Source organism: Ovis aries, chromosome Y, assembly GCF_016772045.2.
Source record: "Ovis aries strain OAR_USU_Benz2616 breed Rambouillet chromosome Y, ARS-UI_Ramb_v3.0, whole genome shotgun sequence".
In the NCBI taxonomy this organism is placed as follows: domain Eukaryota; kingdom Metazoa; phylum Chordata; class Mammalia; order Artiodactyla; family Bovidae; genus Ovis; species Ovis aries.
The window spans coordinates 5,760,694-5,784,664 of NC_082741.1; the positions used below are offsets into that span (position 1 = coordinate 5,760,694).

At 45.5% G+C, this 23,971-nt stretch overlaps 1 protein-coding gene across 2 annotated transcripts in view; it reads left to right on the forward strand.

Annotated features, from left to right (window-relative positions):
- The window catches only part of LOC132657141 (basic salivary proline-rich protein 3-like), a 443,202-nt gene that overhangs the window by 381,537 nt on the left and 37,694 nt on the right, over positions 1-23,971 (forward strand). Inside the window, exon 12 of one of the 2 annotated variants that reach the window (XR_009599005.1) lies at positions 6,603-19,523. The exons of the other annotated variant lie outside the window; for it this stretch is intronic. The gene's annotated coding sequence lies outside the window, so the exon portion shown is untranslated. Of the gene's footprint in view, positions 1-6,602; positions 19,524-23,971 lie in introns of those variants that run through there. 2 annotated transcript variants of the gene reach the window in all.

Genomic DNA, 23,971 nt, shown 5'->3' on the forward strand with positions numbered 1-23,971 from the left:
AATTTTAATAAAAACCAGGTTGGTGATTTTGTTCTTTCGTGCCTAGTGATTTTTGTGTGGTTTAGAAATTGTTACATACCTCCAGCTCATAAACTTATTATTATTAGTAGTATGTTTTTGCTACAAGTTGTGCTATTAATGTTTTACAGATGGTCTGTAATTTCATATGAATTTATCTGAGGTAGAGGTAAAGACTCCTGTTTAAAAACTACTGATATCCTGTTGAACCAGAATGACCTATTTAATTGGCCTTCCTTTCCTCTAATGAATTGATATGATACTTTCTCATAAACAAGCACGCATGGATTATCCAGAGTCTAGACTGTTTGCCACCAATGTTATTTCTTCCCTTTTGCTGCTGTGTTGATTTCTGTAGCTTCACTGTGTATCTTGAGATCTCGTAAGTTACACCCTTGACATCTGGTCTGTTTCAAGATTCAGTTCAGTTCAGCTCAGTCGCTCAGTCGTGTCCGACTCTTTGCGACCCCATGAACTGCAGCACGCCAGGCCTCCCTTACCTGGGCTAATCTAGGCCCTTTGACTTTCTCTCAAAGCCCACAAAAACCTGGGTGAAATAGTGATAGGGGTTGCCTTGAACGTATAAACCAAGCTGGGAAGAATGGACACCTTAAAAATATTGAGTCTTCCAATCTGTAAACATGAGAGGTTTCTCTTTATGTCCGTCATGTTTAAATTCTCTCAGCATTTTCTGCTGTTTCCTGTGTAAAAGATTTCACATCATTAGATTTATTTGTTGATATCTAGTAGGAGAAGGCAATGGCAGCCCACTCCAGCACTCTTGCCTGGAAAATCCCATGGACAGAGGAGCCTGGTAGGCTGCAGTCCATGGGGTCTTGAAGAGTCGGACATGACTGAGCTACTTCACTTTCAGTTTTCACTTTCATGCATTGGAGAAGGAAATGGCAACCCACTCCAGTGTTCTTGCCTGGAGAATCCCAGGGACAGGGGAGCCTGGTGGGCTGCCGTCTATGGGGTTGCACAGAGTCAGACATGACTGAAGTGACTTAGCAGCAGTATATTTGATGATGTTGTCAGTTATGTGTGTGTGCATTTTCTTGTTTCCTTGCATTTAAGTTTCAAATTCATTGCTGTCTGCATCACTCTGAGGTTTCCTAAGTCTTGGCAAAAAATAAAAACACACAGCTCTTTGACCTGAACCTTTGGTCAAGGCAGTAATAAATGAAGTAATTTGTAAATGCTTCCTTCACTGCACATTTATCAAAATATACCGCTGGCATCCTTGGTCCATCTTCCTTGCATCTCACTTGGTTTTCAAAGTTATTACTGACTCTCAGTAGAGAGTCTATCTCTCAGTAATTAAAAAAATTTTTTAAAAAATATTATTTGTTTTTGGCATCCCTGGGTCTTCTCTGCCTCATGCAGGCTTAGTCTAGCTGCAGCGAGTGGAGGCTCCTCGCCATTTGCGGTGCATGGACTTCTTGTTGTGTTGACTTCTCTCATTGAGGAGCGCCAGCTGTAGTGTGTGCAGGCCTGTTATTGGGGCACACGGGCTTAGCTGCCCTGCAGCACGTGGGATCGTCACGGACGAGGATAGAACCCGTGTTCCCTGCCTCGGCAGGTGGATGCTTAGCCACTGGACCACCAGGGAAGTCCTCTCTCAGACCATTTCTATGACAGACCCCCAGCGATTCTTTCTGTTTCCCCTCCTACCAGTTCATCCACACGTTATTTCTGGATTAGGCGTCTTGAATCATAGGTCAGATCATAGCATTATCTTATCAGCTCTTTGTAGCATGCAAACATTTCCAGCTGTGTCCTTCCCCCCCTCCCTTTCTCCAGCTTTATCTCTGCTCCTTCCTCTTTTTATGGGCTTCAGACGAGAAGTGAAACCCTCCACCTTTGCACACCTGAAGTCAGAAGATGTGACCTGTGTCCCCGCTGCTTTATGCTTGCAGAATTTCTGTCCATGAATGGCCCTCCCCCAGGAAAGGTGGGATCACAGTTTGGTTTAAGATGAAATGCTTGATGAGCCCTCAAGCAAATATAAGTAAGCACTTCTTTGCAGTCATGCAGGCCAGCTCTCACAGTTCCCCATGCACAACTCATTTAAGGAGGTTTTTCATTCCCGGCTCTCTCTCCTGACACTGACCTGTCCGCCTTTGTACCTCGAACAGTGTCCAGTGTGACCAACCTGGACAGCATGTTAAAAAGCAGAGACATGACTTTGCTGACAAAGTTCCGTCTAGTCAAAGCTATGGTTTTTCTAGTACTCACGTGTGGATGTGAGACTTTTACTCTAAAGAAATCTGAGCGCTGAAGAACTGATGCTTTTGAACTATGGTGTTGGAGAAGACTCTTGAGAGTCCCTTGGACAGCAAGGAGATCCAACCTGTCCATGCTAAAGCAGATCAGTCCTGAATATTCATTGGAAGGACTGATGCTGAAGCTGAAGCTCCAATACTTTGGCCACCCTATGCGAAGAACTGACTCATTGGAAAAGGCCCTGATGCTGGGAAAGATTGAAGGCGAGAGGAGAAGGGGATGATAGAGGATGAGATGGTTGGATGGCATCACCAACTCAATGGACATGAATTTGAGTAAGCTTCGGGAGCTGGTGATGGACAGGGTGCAGTCCATGGGGTCACAAAGAGTCAGACACAACTGAGTGACTGAACTGAACTGAACTGACAGTCTTTGCCTTGTGGTGGATACTTAATAGATAAACTTTGTACGTACATGAGTGTGCAATCATGTCCCAACTCTCTGCGACCCCATGGCCTGTAGCCCACCAAGCTCCTCTGTCCATGGGATTCTCCAGGCAGGAGTACTCGAGTGGGTTGCCATACCCTTCTCCAGGGGATCTTCCAGGCTCAGTGATGGAACCCACACCTCCCACATTGCAGGCGGATTCTTTACCAGTGAGCCACCAGGGAAGCTCAGTATAGGTTGACTTAAATTTATTTTTAATCGATGCAAATAGTAAACCATCATGAATGGTGCAATCTTTTCTGTTGTGTTTTGTGAGCCATGGGTTCCCAGGCAAAGCTTTTGAAGTACTGAAACAAAAAATAAAATAAGATGGGCAAAACTCCTTTCTGCACTGACTAGAGTACCACTAAAGAATTCTGAACCTTCTTTTTTTTTTTTTTTTTTGAAGCATGTAATTTATGTGCATGATAAAACAGCCCTTTGTTTCACAAGTCAACATTCTTAATGCGGTCTGTCAAAGTGCATTCTCAGTAAATTGCTTTGATGAACTTGCCAGCCCAGTTAGTTTCTTTTAAGGGAAAGGAAAGAAGGAGGGGGTGAAAAACACTTCTGCAGCAAGAAGAAAAATAAGCAAGTCAGTAAATAGAACAGGTCTAGACTGTACTGGATGGTTTTACATCCAAGATTGCAAATAATTTGGTTTCACACTCTTATGAGCCACGATTCTGCCTCAAAATTTGCAAGTTAAAAGCTCTGTTTCACGTAGTCTTGATTTCAGCTTGTGCCCCACACACCTACACCCATTAGCATGCATGGAGTTGATATAATTTTTAAATGTACTCCTAGGAGAGCAGGCCTCAGCTTGACCACTTGTGCTCTGCAGACTCTTTTTTTAAAAAATTATTAATTTTTATTGGAGTATAGTTGCTTTACGATCTTGTGTCAGTTTCTGCTGTATAGCAAACTGAATCATCTCTCTATATATACACATATATATAAGTGAAAGTTGCTCAGTCGTGTCCAACTCTCTGCCACCCCGTGGACTATACAGCCCATGAAATTCTCCAGGCCAGAATACTGGAGTGGATAGCCTTTCCCTTCTCCAGGGGATCTTCCCAACCCAGGGATCGAACCCAAGTCTCCCGCATTGCAGGTGGATTCTTTACCACTGGGCAACCAGAGGAAGCCCAAGAAGACTAGAGTGGGTAGCCTATTCCTTCTCCAGTGGATCTTCCTGACCCAGGAATCAAACCAGGGTCTCCTGCAGTGCCGGCAGATTCTTTACCAACTGAGCTACCGGGGAAGCCCACTATATACATATATGTATATAACTGCCCTCATTTTTGGACTTCATTCCCATTTAGGTCACCAGACAGCACTGAGTAGAGTTCCCTGTGCTATAAAGCAGGTTCTCCTGAGTTACCTATATTCTACACGGTATCAATAGTATGTGTGTGTCAGTCCCTGTCTTCTAATTCGTCCCACATTCCCTTCCCGACCTTAGTGTCCTTGCATGTTGTCCATGTCCCTGTCTCTATTTCTAGCTTGCAGAGACGTTCATCTGTACCTTGACATATGTGTGTTAACAGAGTAGGCATATACCCTCAGAAAAGTATAATTCAAAAAAAAACCCCACATGTACCCCAGTGTTCACTGCAGCGCTGTTTATAATATCCAGAACGTGGAACCGACCTAGATGTCCACTGAGAGGTGAATGGATAAGGAAGACGCAATACGTATAGACAATGAAATATTACTCGGCCACGAAAAAGAATGGAGTGAGGTCCCTTGCAGAGACACAGGTGGATGCAAGGGTGGATTCGCACACTTGTCAGAGGGCGAATGTCTTTCCTAGAGATCCTGCCAGGACAGGACCTCACCCCTGGGATTCTGGGGACAGGCACTTGGTTAGTTTTGCAATCAGACTTTTCCTCGATGCAGGGTATGCTATAGCTGAGAAACTTCCTGCATGTGTTCTCCTAGGAAATTTAAAGCAGAATGCTTACATTTCCCTCTCATACCAAGGGTGGCGGTGTTTTCTGGAAAAAAAAAAATGTGGGAAAATAAGAGTAGCAGAGAGATCAGTTTTCTGCTTCTCTGCTAACTGGAGCTTTTATTTTCTTCCTTTAATGTGGCTGCAACTTAATGCACGCTCTCGGATGTGACATGCGAACCCTCAACTGTGGCCCATGGGTTCTAGTTCCCTGACCGGGGATCAGACCTGGGCCCCCTGCATTGTGAGCGTCGAGTCCTAACCAGCGGGCTACCAGGGAAGTCTCTAAGTGGAGCTTTTGATAAATGAAGATTTAGCCTGAACCTTGTCAGCTCCCACAGAGGAGGGCTACCTTGCCTCGTTGTCAGTCTTTATCAGTACGTTGGTGTGTGTGTGTGTGTGTGTGTGTGTGGTGTGTGTGTCCACAAGTGTTCACATATACACATTTGGGGAAGGTGAGTTGAGCTACCATCTCATTTTCCACTTGCCAGTCACAGAAATGCCGTCACGCCATTGGGTTTGCGCTAATCTCTCCACTACCAGTGGTCAGGCTTTAAGAGAGGGATTCTCTGTTTGGGAACTCAACACAGCTCAGTTGAGTTTCAGCTGCTGTTCCCTTGGGCAGAAAGACGAAAATAAGGTTAATTACAGAAAGCTCCGAAGTTCTTTTCTTAAGTAATGCCAGATGGGTTTCCCAGGTAGCGTTAGTGAAGAACCTGCCTGCCAGTGCAGGAGATCTAAGAGACGTGGGTTTGATCCCTGGGCCGGCAAGATGCCCTGGAGGATGGCATCGCAGCCCACTCCAGTGTTCTTGCCTGGAGGATCCCAGGGGCAGAGGAGCCTGGCGGGCTACAGTCCATGGGGTCACAGAGAGTCGGACACGACTGAAGCGTCTGACTACACACACACACAGTGCCAGGTGAACAGTGAGGAAACAGCATCAGTGAATATCGTATCACGGTTTGTCACTAGTTTTTCTGCTGGGTTAATCCTATATCACTGTCAAGCTGACAGTCTTTTTTTATCCCGGTTTCACGAGGGTCAGAGTCGCCCGCACGGGACAGGAGCTGTCAGAAGGTCGTGGCTGTGGGTCTGAGAATCATGGCTCAAGATCCCTTTGAGATGGTTAGAAAGTGGGAACTGACTGGTACCCCCGACCTGATTCAGGTCAAGTACAACAGGAGGTGGGGAGAGAGGAGTACCCTGGACACAGGCAGGTGGAAGGAACCGGGGGGAGGGTGGCTTGTGGAAACCCCACGGGTGGTAGAGCGCACAGACCCAATGCCCCCGCGGTGATGCTTTGATCTCTTTGAGAGTCATGCTCACGGCCTCCCCAACTTTCCCAGGAGAGATGCACACGCCTCCACGAGGGCCCCAAGGCTTCTCCCCAACCCCGGGGAGAGGGGTTGAGAGAAAGGTTGAGAAATAGATCAACAGAGTCTAACCTGCAGACCTCTTGGGGGTTGCTGAAGCCTGGTGGCCTCTCTCCCGACCTGCTGCTGTAGGCCGTGGACGGACCATCCCAGCAACCCACTCAGTTCCCTGGAGCAGCCTTCCTGGCCTCCAGGGACACTCCCCACCCAAGTCCTCTGCACCCATGCCACCCCTAAGGCCCACAGAGGCCCCACTGCACAGAAGCAGTGCCCCCTCTTTCAGGCCCCGCCCCATCCTGCCTTGTCCCCCCCTGCCCCCCGTCCCCTGAGGCCATGCAAGAGTTTCCAAGTCCATGCTCGCTGGAGCCACCTATTCTGTGTAGCTGTTGTGTGAATCCTTGCAGGCTGACCCTCTGTCCTGAAGGCAGGGAGATTCGGGAGAGAGAGAGAGAGCGTTCAGTCTGGCCTGGGACGTTGCTGGGATTTGTTCAGTGTCAGCTGGGTCTCTCTGCAAGGGTTTCATTATTTTTTTTTTTTTTTTTCAGGAAGAAAAAAAAGTTGAGAATTTTTTTTTTTTTTTTTTTTTAAGAAATCTTTAAGAAAGATTCTCCAGGCAAGAATACTGGAGTGGATTGCCATTTCCTCCTCCAGGGGATCTTCCCGACCCAGGGGTCGAACCCGCATCTCTCAGATCTCCTGCCCAAGGGAACACCAGTTTAAAACTCAACCACCTTTCTCGGTGTGAATATAAAAGACACAGGGGTGACTGCAGATATGGAACATCTTGGCCCAGCTGCGTGTGTCAAGGTGCAAACAGCTATTTGCAAAGGTGAGGACCGGAGAAAGACGTCCTGGGTCGTAAGGGTGTCGCCTGGACTGTGCACACACATGTAAGGCTGGACGACCCGGCTCTTCACACCCAGGAAAACCTGCTGGTGCATCTGGGCAATGTCTGCTTGTGGCCGGCACTGGGTGGGGGAGGGGGGCTTGGGAAGAATAGACCACGATTCCGCAAACACAGGGACGTGTCTCTTTTATCCTGCACTGTGTTAACACTTACAGACTCCAGTGTAGGAAATGGAAGTCAGAAGTCACGTTTTTGCCCAAGGCAGGTCTTTGGCAGATGGTCCTTGTATGGATGGACGGATGTGGAGGAATAGCTGAGCAAAGTGTAGTCCTGTGATGAAGTTGTTCTGGTGGGACCAGAAGCAAGGGTAGCCCCCCAACCGCAACCCCACATCGTGCCAACAAAGGTGGATGGCCCTTCTCCCAGGACAGAAAGGTTTCCCATCTCCAGTGGACCCCGAGAGCCGCAGACCCAGGGTCTGAAGTTAGAAGTGAGAGGAGAACCGTCCGCTCCCTTGAGTGGAGGATTCCTTCCTGTTTGTGACTTTGTGAAATCCTGGGGACAGAGACATGCTATAAGGGGGACGTTCACTGGATCTTTACAATATCATCGTAGCACTGCTTATAATAGCTAGGACGAGGAAGCAAGCTAGATATCCATCAGCAGACGAATGGAAACACACTGAGGAAACCAGAGTTGAAAGAGACACGTGTACCCTGATGTTCATCACAGCACTGTTTGCAATAGCCAAGACATGGAAGCAACCTAGATGTCCATCGGCAGAGGAATGGATAAGGAAGTTCCATTCCATACACAATGGAATACTACTCGGCTATGAAAAAGAATGCATTTGAGCCCATTCTAATCAGGTGAATGAAACTGGAGCCTATTATATACAGAGTGAAGTAAGTCAGAAAGAAAAACACCAATACAGTGTATTAACACATATATATGGAATTTAGAAAGACGGTAACGATGACCCTATACGCAAGACCGCAAAAAGAGACAGATGTGAAGAACAGACTTTTGGACTCTGTGGGAGAGGAGGAGGGTGGGATGATTTGAGAGAATAGCATTGAACCATGTACATTATTTACCATATGTGAAATAGATCACCAGTCCAAGGTCGATGCATGAGACAGGACGTTCAGAGCCGGTGCTCTGGAACAACCCAGAGGGATGGGGTGGCGAGGGAGGTGGGCAGGGGGTTTGGGACGGGGGGCGGGGTGGCCACATATAAACTCGTGGCTGATTCATGTACATCAAAAACCACCACAGTATTATAAAGTAATTAGCCTCCAATTACAATAAATAAATTAACAAAAAATATTCTGTTTTTTAATTGCAACTTTGCAAACAAATTTAACAAAATTGATTAGAGTGTTTGGCTGTGTTGGATCTTCATTGGGCTTACTTGCTCTATTAGGGATCAAACCCACGTCCCCTGCGTTGGCAGGCAGATTCTGTACCACTGGACCACCCGGGAAGTCCCAGCTACTTTGATAAAGGAACCCCAGCTGAAGCAGTCAGCTCCACACAGCCAAACAGATTTAACCTGCAGTAAAGCGAGGTGTTGGCACTCTAACCACTTGCTCCGAGCCCGTGACCCCTGCGATGACGCACTCAGGTCTGCGTCATTTCCAGCTTGTTACTTGAGTCGTCTTTGGTCACAGGAGGCCCCATCCTTCCTGCTTAGATGCAAAGACCCTGAGGGTTTCTCCTTCACAGGCCCGAGGACCCACTGAAGATAAGGCTTGCCCAGGACACACGCGTACACTTTATCTCTGTTTTCTTCCTAGAGGTTAAGTAGTTTGTTTGCAGGGGGCTCCTTTCTCAAGGAAAGTAAGAAAGCTTGAGCCCAGCAGGTCTATTCATTTCACAGGCACTGTGTGAGCACGTGGACGGGTAGGTCGGTCCCCCATTCTTTGTTTCTGGATACACATGTGTCCCCAGAGTACGGCTTGACTTAGACCCGACCGATGATCCAAATGGTTATCATTTTTTAAATTTAATTAATTAATTAATTATAATTGGAAGCTAATTACTTTACGATATTGTGTTTTTTTTTGTTTGTTTGTTTTTTTTTTTTTTTTTGCCAATCATTGGCATGAATCAGCCACGGGTGTATACATGTGTCCCCCGAATTAGCAAGGAAACACACTCTTTAGATGATACGATGGACCAGTTTGACCTAATTGACATCTACAGGACATTTCACCACAATGGGTTATTTGACTTGTCCGTTCTAAGGAGCTTTCTTATGGGCCTGGTGACGGGACACAGTGCTGAAGTATAACTGTGTCATAATTCCTTCCACAAGGGAAAGGGGGGCCCAAGAAAGGCGTGGCTCCAGTCAGTGGAGGAGTCTGTGGACAGTCTGGCATGAGTAGCAGTGGCCTCCACCCCTTGTGTGAAGATAATATTTATCTGCTTGCAGTTACGGCCTCTTACATGCTTCGCATACTCAGCATGTAGTCGGTATTTGCAATGTGTCTGAAGTTCCTCAAGATTCTTGCGTGAGCCAGAGTGTGGCAGAGAGAGGTGTGCTTGGAGAGCTTTGCAAATTTGCATCCTGGGGACACTTCAAAGCCTGGTAGTCATAGCTCCCATCCACGGCGACTTGAAAGGGTCCCTGTGTTTCTTTTACATCCATTCGCTGGGGATTTGGTTTACATATCGTGACTGCATAAAGTTCCAGGGATCTCAGATCTTTGAAATGAAAATGACGGAATAACATTATATTTTAATGTGGTCAAGCGCATCTGACTCTTTGTGACCCCATGGACTGTAGCCCACCAGGCTCCTCTGTCCATGGGATTCTCCAGGCAAGAATACTGAAGTGGGTTGCCATGCCCTCCTCCAGGGGATCTTCCCGACCCAGGGATCGAACCGCGTCTCTTATGTCTCCAGCATTGGCAGGCAGGTTCTTTGCCATTAACGCCACCTGGGAAGCCCTGATTTGTAACATTGCTCCCATTTATTGACACATGGTTAGTTTGGTGAGCAATGAACAAGCCTAGACCTTCTCTGCATTGGAATCTAGAGGATTCACTTTTATCAGATAACATACAACTCTCCTTCCAGACCTCCTGGTTTCACAAAATAAGCCGAATTTTTCTCCTTTAGCAGAATATTCAGAAACAATATCTGATCTTAGCAAGTTCAATATGGCCAACACGTGGCCCTGCCGTAGTGCTGAGACCTAAGGATACATTATTTTAATGGTTTCATTTAAAAATGGTATTTTCCCAGGTGTTTGAAAGTCAGCAGTCCTATTACATAAGTCAACACAGGTTCACAAACATGATCGTATCTTGAATTCTTTTGCCGCCTTGCAAGATAAGTCTCGTAAGATTAGCTGTGGGCTTAAGTAAATACTCATAGTAATACTGTATTACTTTATAGATTTGTGTCAAATGTCCCGAATAGTTTTAGTTACTAATGAAACAAACACTAGACTCGCAGGTATGTGTTCCATGGCAGACTTCGCTCTGAGCCTCTGGCAGTAAACTGCTGGGAAGTTTCTGGGCATTCCAGGGGACTCTAAATGCCCTGATTTCATTCCAATGCGGTTTTGCTGGTTTTTCCAAAAGATTACAAGCAAGAACCAAGTGCTTGTATTCTTGTGTGAATAATGTTAGACACGAAAAGATGCCTGTAAAAGTGGGTTACAGACAAAATCCTATCTGTAGTTTATACATACAACCACACACACGTATATACATACATACACACACATATGTATACATATCATTTCTGGGATTTTATTTACATATGTATTTTGATCCCTGGGTCTGGAAGAGCCCCTGGAGAAGGGAATGGCAACCCACTTCAGTATTCTTGCCTGGAGAATCCCATGGACAGAGAACTACAGTCCACGGGGTCTCAAAGAGTCGGACACAACTGAGCAACCAACAGTTTCACTTTTTTGTTTATGTATAACATTTATATATATAATCACATGCATGTTATCTATATGATGACATATGATCTCATCTATATAAATATAGAAGATTAAAATAGACAAACACCAGTGATGATTGCAAGGCAGCTGTTTTTCCGTCTCCAAGACCTTGCTGAAAGATCAGTAGGCCCTGTGTTTGTAATTGGCATCGGCAGAGGTCAGATCTTTATGATTTTGGGTCCCTTGTTACAGGCTGCGTTCTCAGACTCCAGGCCACGTCACTTGTACTGAACGCAGTGATGAACGGTGGTGTGGAGTGTGGTTTAGCCTTTCCCGTCTTCCCACTTCAATTATAGAAGTGAACTGTAGAAGTGAGTTAAAGCAGCTTTGAAACAGTGCTGGTTAAAATTCTGACGTCTGAATATGATTATCCCGAAAATCAAATGAAAGCCTCAAAGACCTGCATCAGTCCAGTCCTTAGAAAGGCTGAGATGGCTGTTGAGAATGGATTATTCCTGCTCTTTTAAAATCTGGGGATAAACTGCCATTTGACTTTTTAAGTTATTCTCCAGGAAAGTAATTGTCAATAACTGCCTAGCAGTTTATATATATATATATATTCAGTTCATGTTGAGCTTACAGAATGTTGTTAGTACGAACAACTTGGAATACTGTTTGACTAATGACCAAGGTGAGGAGGGCATGGCAACCCACTCCAGTATTCTTGCCTGGAGAACTCCGTGGACAGAGGAGCCTGGCAGGCTATACAGTCCGTGGGGTCGCAAAGACTCGGACACAACTGAAGCAGCTTAGCACGGTGACCAACGTAAGAGTGAATGATCTTCTATCAGTGTTTTCTTTTGTTCATAAGCTCCATAACACTGTACGCTTTCGAAGGTTATTTATTGTGTTTTGCGTCAGTTTAAAGAGTATATACGAATGCTATTCTGATCGATAGTGGTGGTGGTTTACTCACTAAGTTGCGTCTGAGCCTAGCGACCCCCTGGACTGTAGCCCACCAGGCTCCTCTGTCCATGGGATTCCCCAGGTAACAATACTGGAGTGGGTTGCCATTCCCTGCTCCAGGGGATCTTCCCGACCCAGGGATGGAACCTGGGTCTCCTGTATTACCAGGTGGATTCTTTTACCAGCTGTGCTACCAGGGTCTTCTCTTAGTTCCTTCAGGCTGTTACAATAGAATACTACATTCTGAGCAGCTTATAAACCATGGACAACTCCTTCTCACAGTTGTGGAAGCTCTAAATTCCAGATCGAGGCAACAGTGGATTCTGTATCTGGTGAGAGCCCGCCTCCTTCCTGGTTCATAGACGGTCCGCCTCCTTCCTGGTTCATAGACGGTCCACCTCCATCCTGGTTCACAAAGGGATTTAAAAGCGTGTGGCTGATTATCTGGGAAAACGTTACATAAATTGTTTCCTCAGCGTGAAAAAGGGAGGGCTTTTTAACAGAGTTGGTGTTCGTTAATTCATGTATCCGTCTTACAATGAATACTTGTTAAGTGTCTACTGTGTGCCAAAGACTGGGGTCATCCCTGTGGGGGGGGGGAGTGAATGGTCATTTCCTCCCTTACGGAATGTGTATTCTTTGGTTAAGCACATGATTTGTGAAAAGTGAGCCGTGACACACGTTAAGCACATGATTTGTGAAAAGTGAGCCGTGACACACGTTAAACACATGATTTGTGAAAAGTGAGCCGTGTGCCTTGTTACTGGACATGAAGGAGTAACTCACATGGCACAGACATGGGGAATCAGTGTTCCTTTCTCCGTGAGAGAGACCCTTGAATCAAGGTCGGAAGGAGGTAAGTGAAGACTTCTGTGTCAGACCAAGTCATCTAAGCCACTTCCTTAATCACAGAGATGTACACAGTGAGGTCCTAACAGCTGGGGACTGAGGCTTCAGTTTCCCAGCTCCATTTCCAGCTCAATTTCTTCCTATCACATCCTGTTTTCTCGCCCAACCTACTCAGTATGGGAGAAACGGTTTAAAACGCATTAGATTGCAATTTGTCTTAAGCTTTGCTCATCACATTTGCTTTTCTCCCATGTAGATTTAATTCATGGGTGTTTATCACTTGATTGAAGTAAACTATTTTGTTCAAAGTCAATTAACGAAATCTTTTTAAGGAAAAAATAATTCTCTCTATACCATTTTCTATTACTTACTGCTAACCAGTTAAAGCAGTAAAGGAAAATGTATACCCTTGTAAAAAATAATAATAATAATCACAGCTGAGAATGAATTTGACCTCCCAAAATACATTTTAGGATGCTCAAGTATATGGGATAGCTCTTTTTCATTCCTGACAAGAACAAAGACAGATTTATCTAGAGATTTCTTAGAGCAACATGCTCTTTGGGGCAAAAGTAGCAATGAGATTGAAAACCAACAAAACAAAACAACAAATTAAAAAGGTTGCAGTTAGCCCATTGTTTTCAAGATAGAGCATCTTAAAATATCATCCACGATACTAGAGAGTTAGGCATCTGTTGTGCTGAATGATTTTGGTTCTTCAATGAAAGCATTTATAGTATAGACATGAGAACAAGCTTGAATTGTAAAAACTGAAATTCTTAAAAACGAAGTTTATAATTGAGGTTTGGATCTTTCCATCCATATGAACGGTAAACTAAATGAATTTGAATGATAAGTGAAAAGAAAAAACAAAGATATGCTGAGTGTGTTATATACTCTTCCGTCATGGTGAGTTGTTTATAGAGAATGAATGAAGAGGAAGGCAGATTGTACTACTCCTGTTTCTAGACTGACTTTTGTAGTGTATGTGGTGAGCTTTTGCTCTGCTAGCATTTTGTTGGGAAGTAATGCTGAAATGGTCATCCATCTAAAGTGGGCATGTATGTATGGAGTCATGTATGGATGCGAGAGTCGGACTGTAAAGAAAGCTGAGCGCCGAAGAACTGATGCTTTTGAACTGTGGTGTTGGAGAAGACTCTTGAGAGTCCCTTGGACTGCAAGGAGATCCAACCAGTCCATTCTGAAGGAGATCAGCCCTGGGTGTTCTTTGGAAGGACTGATGCTAAAGCTGAAAGTCTAATCCTTTGCCCACGTGATGTGAAGAGCTGACTCACTTGAAAAGGCCCTAATGCTGGGAGAGATTGAAGGCAGGAGGAGAAGGGGACAGCAGAGGATGAGATGGTTGGATGGCACCACCGACTCAGTGGACGTGAGTTTGAATAAATTCCCGGAGTTGGTGATGGACAGGGAGGCCTGGCGTCCTGCGGTCCATGGGGTTGCAAAAAGTCAGACACGACTGAGCGACTTAACTGAACTGAACTGACGGAGTGGCCAGATAGCTCATCAGTGTTCATTCTTAGCAGGACCGTGTTTCCATCCCAGTGTTCTGCAGTAATGCCCAGATCATACACGGCCTGAATGTTCGAGTCCCTCTGCATCAAAAGAGTGTTTCTTTTGCGCCTGCCTAGGAACTGTCTGGGTGCTCTTCCAGAAAGTCAGTTTATTTCCACTGGGTAGGATATGAAGGGAACTAACGCATACCATGCTCTGTAGCTCAGGGGCAAGGTCGGCCTGACCTTGAGGCCTGGATCCTGATGGTGCCCGCGGGCATCTTCGAAGGCCAGAGCCGCCCTGGTTGGGACTGGGAAGTGGTCTTGCTACACGTGCCGTGTGGGTCAGTGGCCTCCCATTAAACGGGCTCTAGTCCCAGGACTCAGCTGCCTGTCAGGCTCCTTGCTCAGAAAGAGGGCTCTAATGGAAACCAGTAGGACCAGTTTAGAGCCCAGCTCTGCATCACCCCTCGGCCTGGGTCTCATAAGCCTCCCATCTTCCCTCCTTCTCCCTGGTTGGAGCAGCCTCCTTGGGGACGTATCACTAACCCCCACTGAGTCCTAGAAGTTCAAGCCAGGAATCCGAAGATGCTTCCTCCTGTGGGTTTCTGGGAGATGAGAGAAGGGAAGAATTGGAGCTTGTCTGTCCCGGGGGGTCACACATTTACGCCGCGTCTCTTCCAGAACACTGAGCTTGTGAATGAGACCACATGCCCATTTGGAGATTCTGGAGTCCGCCCCCCACCACCCCCCACCACCGCTGATCTGTGGGAACACTTTCTAACTCGGTCCTCAGAGGAGGCGGAGAATGCAGAGCTGACGGACGTGTGTCAGCCGTGGGCTACGTCACCCTCATCCTCACCACAGCCAGGGGCGATGTCTCCTGAAAACTTGATAGGCTTGGTGCTAGCATAGATTAAGCTCTGAGTTTGCTGCCCTGAACAGTGTCAGACCCCGAGTGCTGAAGCACAGCCCTCTGAAAAGCTGCCCACAAGGGTGAGTTATACGATAAAAATGCATTGAAACGGCTCTGAAAGACCTCCTACATGGATGGTCATATCAGAGTCGAGTCTGCGTGCAGGTTCCTATAAGTCATGTGTCTTCAACAATCTCGAGGTTCACTTTGCCCTCATACAACTCTACGTAGAGCAGAGATTAATTGCTTCCAGGAGGCACTTTTCCCAAATAGTTCCCAATAGGAAAGGGGGGCATTTGAAACCCCCACCAGACAGCTTGCAATTTGTCGTGAAGTGTTCATTCCGGTGGTACCAGCTGTTGTACATTAAACATTTTCACACTGCAGACAGCTCAGGAATGACATGTGGATGGGGATTGAACGTGGTGCTTGATCTCTGGTTTCCTAGGAGAGGAATTATCACGGCCTTTCACTGGGATTGCACTTGGGGAGTGAGTCAGCTTTGAGTCAAGAAAAACAGACTGAGCTGAGAGTCTAGAATGTGAAAAGCATGACTCCTGGAAAGTGTTGATGTCTGTTTGTAATAACATCTCATTCAGTTCGTGTTAAACCTTCCCAAAAGGGCGAGGAGAAGGACACAAGCAGAGAAAAGCCCACTTTTATCAAACTTCAGGTTTAAAAAAAAAAAAGAAAGCACAATTGTTTAAAGTTTGAAAATAATAATCTGTGGATTAGCCAGGATTGGGTGTGATGCTGTTTTCATTGAGTCAAGGATGGGGCGTGCGTATGCACTGCCATCAAAGAGCTCACATAGTCTGTTGCAGAAAAGACACATTGCTGGGAACTCTTGTTAATTTGTTGGTTCGGTATTTGTAGGTTTGCAGCCCCCAAATTAGTCCTTGCTGTGTGATGATAGTCATCCATGGACATGCACAGTGGGGGAAATTTTCAGTTCACTGTCAGTGGACCCACAGCAGCAGCCTTGTGTGCAGTTCATTTAAATAATGTGTCTTCACTGATCTTGGGGTTCACTTGGCGACCGTGCTCCTAGCTGAGGGCAGGCCTCTGCCTTCCTGCTTTATCTCTCTTCCTCAAAACAGGAGTCCTTCACCTGGTCTGAAAAGCTGCTTGCGTTTTTGTGCTTTTGGTTCATGATTGCACCACTGAAAATAACTGGGGTGTGGTACTAAACTACGGAGGTAGTTAAGATTGCCACGTCTCTTATGGAGCAAATAAATAGATATGCGATAAGCTTTGTTCAGGGACATTGCGTGATGGGTCTGGGCATCAGCAGATGTATCAGCAGTATATATTCAATACGGTGTCTGTAAACAGTGCTGAGTTGCCTTGTCGAGTCCAGCTCTTTGCAACCCCATGGACCATGGAGTTTCCCAGACAAGAATACTGAAGTGGGTAATAACCATGTCCTCCACCACAGAATCTTTCCCATCCAAGGACTGGACCCACATCTCCTTCATTGCAGGCAGATTTTTTTTTTTTTTACTAGTGAGCCGCTGGGGAAGCAGTTATGTGCCAATCAGTGGATTAAAATGTTGTGCCCGGAAGCCCATAGGCACCTAACCCTGTGTTTCCTCTAGGAGCCAGTGGTTCTGTATTAACTAACTCAATACGTGTGGTGATGTTCAGGACAATGCCCCCAGAGATAATGAGGACTGACTCTGTATGTGTGTGTGTAAAAGTGTGTGTGTGTAGGTACAAGCATGTTACTGTCTGCAGGCGACATGCATAGGTGTCAGGGAAAGACACGAAACCCCCACACCCAGAAAAGGAACGGGCCTGTGAGGCCCCTTCAGGACCGCTGGAACACAGCTGGAGAATCTGGTCTGCTTTGCTTGGTGGCCACAGCCTCCCTGTAGTCTGATTCTTCCACCTCCTGAGAAGTTGCTTGAAGAGTAACCCTTGTCTGCATAGCTTTGATCTCAGTTCAGTTCAGTCGCTCAGTTGTGTCCAACTTTCTGCGACCCCTTGAACTGCAGCACGCCAGGCCTCCCTGTCCATCACAAACTCCCAGAGTTTACTCAAACTCATGTCTGTTGAGTCGGTGATACCATCCAACCATCTCATCCTCTGTCATCCCCTTCTCCTCCTGCCTTCAGTTTTTTCCCCAGCATCAGGGTCTTTTCCAATGAGTCAGTTCTTCCCATCAGGTGGCCAAAGGATTGGAGTTTCAGTTTCAGCTTCAGTCCTTCCAATGAGTATTCAGGACTAATTTCCTTTAGGATGGACTGGTTAGATCTCCTTGCAGTCCAAGGGACTCTCAAGAGTCTTCTCCAACACCACAGTTCAAAAGCATCAACTCTTCAGCACTCAGCTTTGTTTATAGTCCAGCTCTCACATCCATACACTTTGGTCTGTTGACAGCTAAACAATAAAAAAAAGGAGATTGGTAATATTCTCTTGGATGCTATCATGCCAAAGGTTTTACAGAGTCGTAGACTTGTTTTGGAGGGGAGGCCTTCTGAAAGATATCCTAAGTGCCAAATCTGACCAACATCAGATGGGTCTCATTTTTAAACTATGAATGCAGACAGCCAAACTAAACCTTGGCTCCCAGAAACTTGTTTCCTTTGTTCCAATGGTTCCCTTTGTCTAATAAATTACCTGACCAAGAACCAGAAGGGTGCTTTGAAAATATATGTTGGGGGAGGGAGGGGGAGAGGAAAGACTCAGCGGAACACAGAGGTGTTTCAGGGCAGTGAGTTGATTCCTTGTGATCCCATGATGTTGCAGGAGAAGAAGGGGACGACAGAGGATGAGATGGTTGGATGGCATTATCAGCTCGATGGACGTGAGTTTGAGCAAGCTCTGGGAGGTGGTGAAGGACAGGGAAGCCTGGCGTGTTGCAGTCCACGGGGTCACAGAGAGTCAGACACGACTGAGCGGCTGAACAAGAAAAATGTTGCCTACATGTCATTATACGTTTGTCCAAACCTGCAGTCTGTACGGCACTAGGGGCGAACCCTAATGTAAGCTACGGGCTTGGGTGATAATGGCTCAGTATAGGTTCATGAGTTTCAGCAGACATACCTCTCTGGTGGAGGGCGTTGATTTTGTTGACGGGGCTGTGGGGGGTGGATGGGGGTGGTATGTGCCTGCGCGGTGACAGGGAGTGTATAGGAATTGTCTGTACCTCCTGCTCAGTTATGCTGCGAAGCTACAGCTACCCTAAAAGGAAAGTCTAAGATATATAACATGCTTACATACATGCATAGGTGAAGTCAGGCTACTTTCTTGTTTATAAGTGTTCCATTATTCCTAAAGGACGGTGTGTCCTCCTTGGCATAAGCTGGCCAAAGGTCAACCAGACCACATCTTTGGTCTCTTTCCTGCTATCATTAGCAGACACAGGTTCGAGTGTTGTGAGACGTGACGCTTGAGTTACGTTTAAAAAGAATATTAAGCTGCAAAATCTGAATTTAGGTGCAGGGTCTTAGGGTACGAGGGAGCTTCGAAGGATTCATTAGTTTTACAGCCAATTCGTAGACGGTGATAGTGGGAAGAGTTGAGGGCAAGGGGAGAAGGGGGCGGCAGAGGATGAGATGGTTGGATGGCCTCACCGACTTGATGGACAGGAGCTGGTGAAGGACAGAGAAGCCTGGCGTGGTGCAGTCCACGGGGTCGCAAAGAGTCGGACACGACTGAGTGGCTCAACAACAAGAGCACAGCAAATTCAATATCAGGCATTAATCCAGCAATGCCAAACTGGCCTCCGTTTTGTACATTAAGGAGGCCAAACCCACTCCCCACTCAGAGTGCTCTTATTAGCTTGGTGTTGGATCCTTCTCATTCCTCATCCACTGAAACTGTTAGTCTTTTCAAAGCGATGGAGCCAGGGTAAAGATTCTACAGCACTGGAACACCACCCCATTGTATTACTTTGTTTAATACTGGCTGGCTCAGGGATTGCCTTCTGTTACCTTCCATTCGTTAGGTTACGTCCGTTACCTTATGGTACAGATAGTAATTTGAAGTAGTCAAATACAGGTTGAATAAACACAGGAAGGAACCTCCCTGTGCTTAAAATAAAGAGGATATCCTGACAGTGTGACATGCCGGAAGAATGATTGAATCAATGAACATAGGACTGTACTTGTACTGAAAGAGCATGTCCTGACAGTGTAGCAGGCCAGGAAAATGAGTGAATGAATACAGAAATGAACTCCCCTTTGCTGGAAATAAAGAGCCGATCATGACAGCGTTATGTGCTGGAAACCTGAGGATCAGACGTGGTAAGTTAGTAAACACACAGATGAGAACGGTCATGGCGGCAAAGTTAAAGCAATGAGATTGTCTCCCTACTGCAGAAAAACACACATCTGGAAAGGACAGCTTACGCATTTCTTAATCTGAGCGTTGATGAAGCTCACCTCATTGTTAGGTGAGGCGGTGAAACAACAGAAGCTCCTCTGAAGCACAGTCAGAATAAAGAGAAGTGTTTGGTTACCGTCAAAATGTTTAAACAGCGTCACAAAACTGCTAGTCGCTGAAACCTTATAGAAAAGTCTAAAAAACAAAAAGGGTTTGGAAAAAAATCCCTTGGGAAAGATACTTACATAAAAAGGTTTTCTACATCCAAATAGCACTCAGAAAAAAAATGAATTAGAAATACTGCATTCACAATAGCACACAAATCATTACATTCCCAGGAGTGGGATGGCATAAAAGGACTGTGAATGAAAAAGATGAAGAAACCATAAAGCTAAAAAGAAAATTATAGAGTGCTTCACAAAACTGGATGCGTAAATTGTCATTGAGGCAGCTCAATACTATAGAAATGTTGACACTCTCCAAGTCACTTTACAAAAATTCAAGCCCAATCCATTGGTTGACTTTTCAACTTTATCCCGTAATGAAAGAGTAGCCAGAAAGATAATGAAGAGAGAAATGGTGAGATAATAGACCATATAGGACTAGACAGTGAAAACAGTGACAAACGTGCTGGAGTAGAGACGTTAAAAAAAAAAAAACCAAGGGTACGATAACACGGAAGCCAGAGCTTGTAAAGCTAACATCCCAGATCTCTCATGCAGAGACGGATCATTCTGATGAAAGCTAGATATTAGCTGTGACACTCCACACAGCATCATAGGTAGACTTTTAAAACTGACATGTAGTGAACACAACTGTTACCACACACACACACACACACACACACACACACACACACACAAAGAGAAAAATCCTATGCACGACTTCTGTAATGCTCTGTTGAGGAACGTGTTCTCAGCTGTGACAATTAGAAAGGAAAAATGTGAAGGAAAACCTCGATATGGTATTTATTTTGCATGCAAAATGCACTACATAAAAATCCAAATGACACTTACCTGGAAAGAAATGGTCATACATCAATAGGCAAAAAAAAAAAAGAGAGAATAAAAAAAAAAAGAGAGAATAGTATCTCTTATTGAGCCCCTCAAAATAGCCTTCACAACTGTCATAACAAAAATTAATAAAGACATGAACAGGCAGTTTCCAGAATAAGAGAAAAATAACCAATAAATATATTTTAAAAGAATCAAACCTCACTACTAGCATTCCTGCCAAAAAAATACTCTAAGATTTTGTCTTTTTTTCTGTTACTCTGGGAAAGATTTAACAAAGTAGTAATATCATGTTTTTTTAAAGGGCTGAAAATGAAAACCTTCATACAATTTGGTATTATAAATTTATGAATATACTCAAAATTACATTATATTTATTCACTGTATGTTCATTTTTAAGGTAAATATACTTCTTGATCCAACCAGTCCATCCTAAAGGAAATCAGTCCTGGGTGTTCATTGGAAGGACTGATGCTGAAGCTGAAACTCCAATACTTTGGCCACCTGATGCGAAGAGCTGACTCATTTAAAAAGACCCTGATGATGGGAAAGATTGAGGGCAGGAGGAGAAGGGGATGACAGAGGATGAGATGGTTGGATGGCATTACCGACTCAATGGACATGGGTTTGGGTGGACTCCGGGAGTTGGTGATGGACAGGGAGGCCTGGTGTGCTGCAGTTCATGGGGTTGCAAAGAGTCGGACACGACTGAGCTACTGAACTGAACTGATACTTCTTGATAGTGTGATTTACTTCAAGAGACATGCCTTTATGAAAATATTTGGAAAAGTACACAAAGATCTGGAAAATATAAATAGATTTAATTGTGTAGAGTCCCAAATTCAGCTATTTATTTTTATAAAACAAAAGATGAACCCATGATTGTTCACAACAGAAAATTATTCAATAGCTTGCCTTACATTTATCGGTCGGAGTAGCATCCAGCACCTAAGGGTTACATTGTGTACATGAAAGATGCTGTGACAAGATGTGAATAATATGTCGTTAGGTAAACATGGAATAAGATCCAGTGTGTGCAGAGATAAACCTTCAGTTTGTTCTGTGTGTGTCTCTCTCTCTGGGGGTAGAATTATGAGAGACTCTTGAGGGGGGTGGGCGTTTCGTTTAAAAATCTAACAACTTACCATTTTGTGCAAATCTGTTAACTTTGAGAACAAGGAAAGCAAGTTGTAATGGGCACAGTTCAAGCCCAAGTAGCTGAGTCATTAAAAAATAGTCTATTCTGCAAATGTCGCTGGGGAGGCAAGATTTGTGTGAGTAACGCGGGCGGCTAAGATTCAGAAGAAGTATTTTTACTTGAGCACAGAAAAGGAAGGAACAAGGTCTCAAGTTGAAATAGCAGAGGTGCCTCATGGAGAGAGAGACAGCCCCAGTTCGCTCGCCTCCTCCCGCTGCCTTAGGGTGACTGTGCTGGGTCCCTGGAGATTAAAATGGTCCGGTCTCCCCACGCCCTGCCCTCCTGCACTCTTCAGCTCACAAAGAGGAGTGATTTACACCCGTTAATTCTCAGTTAAATGCCTTATGGGAAAGACAGACGGACACATCTTCCCATGCCCTCCAAATAAATGCAGTTTTTGCGTCATGTTCTTGCCATCAGAACATACTGGCATAATCCAGGACAAGTCTTTGCGAAATGTCTAATTTTTCTCTCATACTGAAAAATCCGTCTGTAAGACGTGGCGTATGACTCAAAAATCTGAGCACAGAGAGATTGAGAAGGACATACCTGGGGTGCGCTGTGTGAAGGCTGGCAACCTTTGAGAAACAGCGCGAGTCTCTGCGGAAGCTGAGGTATGACTCGTTCAGACATGGCCGACGCACATTTCATTAGGTGCCAGAGTTTCCTGAGTGTGGGGAGTCAGGTTTTCCTTGATTCCTGTGACATTTCTTAGTACCTTTAAATCCCTCGGTGTGAGTGTGCCCATGTGTGTATGTGTGAGCTACACTGATGTATTTTCCATTCCTTACCATCGATCCGAGTCTCCCCATGTGTATTCACGCGTCTGCAGCAAGGGCGAAAACAGCTGCTTTCTGGGACAACATGGAAAGCAGACAGCGGTAGATGACCTGCAATGTGAAAGTGTTAGTCCCTCAGTCGTGTCCAATGCTTTGTGACCCCATGGACTGTAGCCCTGCCAGGCTCCTCTGTCCATGGGGATTCTCCAGGCAAGAATCCTGGAGTGGTTGGCCATGCCCTCCTCCAGGGGATCTTCCCGACCCAGGGATCGAACCCAGGTCCTCCCGCATGGCAGGCAGATTCTTTACCATCCGAGCTGCCAGGAAAGCCCCCTGGCGTGGGCCGAAGTCAAACTGTCCATTTGGCTGTGGTCAGTTCCAGCCCTTTCCGAGTGTGCCAAGCGCCTGGGACACAGCAGAGCATTACTAGTGAGGCACCGGACTGAGCTGGGAAACGGATGGCTTGTGGCAGGCAGCCTATAGGATGTAGGTTTTGTGGTTTGTAACCAAATAGCACATTTCATCTGGTTTGTGACTGGTAATGGTGGAGAGTATTTTTTTGAAGAAATGACTGATTCCACTCGAAGTGTTTATTCAGTGAAATTCTACAGGATATTCACGGCAAGGGGCTTCCCTAGTAACTCAGATGATAAAATATCCACCTGCAGTGCACTAGACCGGGGTTCGATCCCTGGGTCGGGAAGATCCCCTGGAGAAGGGAAAGGCAACCCACTCCAATATTCTGGCCTGGAGAATCCTATGGACAGAGGAGCCTGGTGGGCTACAGTCCATGGGGTCGCAGAGAGTCAGACACGACTGAGCGACTGACACACACACACACACAAACTCACAGCAAGCCAAATGATTAAAAGGTGATGCCGATAACTCCGGGTCGACTCATTTGATTATTTTCCTGGATGAAGATGTATGTCAATGCCTGAGGCCGTTCTGATGCATCGAATCCCTGCTCTCAATTGGTTGGCTTGGACTTTTGTTTTATTCAGTTTAAATAAATTGGGAAAAGGGAAAGGAACTTTTGGATTTTTTTCCCCCTGTTTCATTGAAGTCATTTTGGAGTAATAAAACCACACCTTGAAACTGTGTTGGATGGCTGCAGCAGGCCTCAGACAAACATGAGCACCTGCATGTCTTTATACTGTCTTCAGATGGACATCTGGGACTTTGAACTTATGCGTGCATGAAAAATAACAGACAGAGTTACGAGCAGTAACTTCTGTCATCTCAGCAAAATACCTATTTTTGCTCTTTCATGAAAAATATATGCACTTAATTGCTTACCAATTGCCGATAAGCCAAGGCTATATGACATGAAAACATTTTTATCCTGAAGTGGTTAGCCTTTCCCTTCTCCAGGGGAATCTTCCCAACCCAGGGATCGAACCCACGTTTCCCACATTGCAGGCAGGTTCTTTACCAGCTGAGCCACAAGGGAAGCCCAAGAATACTGGAGTGGGTAACCTATCCCTTCTCCAGCAGATCTTCCTGAGCCAGGAATAGAACTGGGGTCTCCTGCATTGCAGGCAGATTCTTTACCAATGGAGATATCAGGGAAGCCACCTTTTCTTAACATTGAAGATGCTG